General features: G+C 41.3%; 1 long non-coding RNA gene across 1 annotated transcript in view; it reads left to right on the forward strand.

Moving 5' to 3' along the window:
- LOC145652131 (uncharacterized) overlaps positions 1 to 2,500 on the forward strand; it is a 4,926-nt gene that overhangs the window by 1,626 nt on the left and 800 nt on the right. Inside the window, exon 3 of the long non-coding RNA XR_014118344.1 lies at positions 1 to 91. This exon is cut by the window's left edge and continues 121 nt beyond it. This is a non-coding gene — a long non-coding RNA (uncharacterized LOC145652131). The remainder of the gene's footprint in view (positions 92 to 2,500) is intronic.

The following is a 2,500-nucleotide window of genomic DNA, read 5'->3' on the forward strand; positions in this document are numbered from 1 at the left end:
GTCACGTGATCGCACCACTTGTGGCTTGGGGAAGGGAACCAGGAGGTTGCTAAGCAACCCGTGGGGTCAGCACTCAAAGAAACGTCATCGGGTATGCAGTTCCGACTGCTTGTGCACTGAAGTATGGCTGTTTAGAGGGTTATCAGTCATTTGTCATTTAAACGAGAAATATTCATAATTTTACCATTAACGAGACGCTGGTATCACTGACGACGTACTAAGACAGCATACCGTTCTAATGGCGTCCAAATGCTTCCCTAACTCTGCCGTAATCTCGCCCTTGGGATATGAATGCTGTTCTGTCCTCATTCAGTATTTATTACAAAAATGAGAATTTTCACACTTTTCCCTGCATGGCCATGGCAGTTTGGTAATTAGGCTACAACAGAAATGTTCATTTGTCAAAAGAAACTCCAGGATATTTTAAATAAAAATCGAATGTAGAACAGGAAGTTTCCCAGTTCTTAACACTGGTCTCCTGCTCTATGGCAGCTGTGCAACACGCCATGTTATGGTACACACGAAAGGAGATGCACAGGCCATCAAGACATAGCATAGTCTGCGACAGGTCATTTCAGTACATCCTGCCCAGGTCCTGCAGTGGGATAATGGGTGTTCAGGAAGGAAACCTGGGGCTGGTGTCAGGGCGTTTATTTGATGAAGTGACATTGCTCCCATATAACCAAAAGGACCAAAAGACATTGTTAGAGGTCACATTTGCACACACCAGGCTGAGTCAGTATGTGGAACAGTGGGAAACACCTGTGTGAGGAGTCTCTTTTCTCTTCTCAGCTCTTGGAATTGCAGGGCTTTGTAGTGTTAGGAACATCACTATTCTTTTTTTGCCAATATTTAATCTTTTCTGAATTTTGACTATTGGTGGAAATTAATCAAATTCAGTTTTACTGTTTTCCTGTATAACTGAAGGATATATTTACTAAATCAACATGCATAATTTCAGCTGGGTGTTTTTCCACTGGTCAAAATTGTGATTTCAGAGTGCCACCTCACTATCATATAGCAGAATTGGTTTTGATTTAATATTTTGAGCCACATTTGAGCTGCTATTTGAGTGCAGTTTTCATGTTTAATTGCATATAATGACCTTTGTCTTTTTAGCCTTTCATTTCATTTGCTGCTTGATTGAAATTTCCAGTTGAACTAATCTTCAATCCTGAACAATTAGAGCTAATGATAATGTGAATAATAATATCAGCTTGCGTCATGATGAACAGTTTTTTGGAAAAAAACTGTTGCTTCATTTTTTGGGGGGTTCACTGCCTTGGCTCAGGTCTGGCAGAATTGGTACAATAGGTCCAGGGTCCAGGTCTGGCAGAATTGGTACAATAGGCCCAGGGTCCAGGTCTGGCAGTACTGGTACAGTAGGTCCAGGGTCCAGGTCTGGCAGTACTGGTACAGTAGGTCCAGAGTGTATACATATCAGTGTGTACATAGAAGGTTGTGTGTACGTATCTGTATGTATCAAGTCATAAACTTTAATGTCATTTCTGATTGATTAGCACAACATTCCTGTAGAAGGATGACGTAGTGAAGGACAGGCTGATATGATATGACATTTAGAAGGCAACAACACAGGCGAGTTTAGTGACTGTCTTCAGAACCATAGGTTGTGGGCTTTCAGCACTGATAGTTCTGCAGGTTCTGAAGGAAAAAGCCTGTATGAAGGGCAACAGATAGAAAGAGTGAATTTAAGAGTTTGTTTATCTACTGACCACAGCATGGGACAAAATACAGACTAATGTTATCACACCTGAGAGCAAACTGAACACACACACACACACACACACACACACACACACACACACACACACACACACACACACACACCATTTCCATGGTGTGAAGGGCAAAGCTGTTGCCGATCAGGCTTCTGCTGACATCCTAATCTGGGTCTCAGTGACCAGTGTATATCCCTGTCTGTGTGGTCTTAGCTGACATCATCCACTCGCCAAATACAGGGAGAGAGAGAGAGAGAGAGAGAGAGAGAGAGAGAGAGAGAGAGAGAGAGAGAAAATTATTATTTAGCTTTGTATTATTGCTATTGTAGTATTATTGTAGTATTCTTGTAATAGTTGTAGTATTGCCATAGTATTGTTGTAGTATTGCCTAGCATTGCTGTAGTATTGTATTATTGCTGTAGTATTGTTGTAGTATTGTAGTTTTGTTGTATTCTTGCTTTAGTATTGCTGCATTATTGTTGTAATATTGCTGTGGTAGTGTAGTATTGTTCTAGTGCTGTAGTATTGCTGTAGTGTTGTTCTAGTGTTGTGAACAGTTGTCATTCTAAATGTAAACAATTGTCATTCCAATAAAGGACCACTGAACTGAACTGAACTGAACTGAGAGCTGAACCTTAAACTCAATCCCCTCTGTCAGCTGCTACTGAGACCAGCTAACCCTAACACACACTAACACACACTAACACACAGCAGCCTGAGTCCAGCACTGTTGACCAACATTACACACCCCTAGACACTCC

The sequence above is a fragment of the Electrophorus electricus genome, chromosome 18, assembly GCF_041902795.1.
Source record: "Electrophorus electricus isolate QZ-2024a chromosome 18, ASM4190279v1, whole genome shotgun sequence".
In the NCBI taxonomy this organism is placed as follows: Eukaryota; Metazoa; Chordata; class Actinopteri; order Gymnotiformes; family Gymnotidae; genus Electrophorus; species Electrophorus electricus.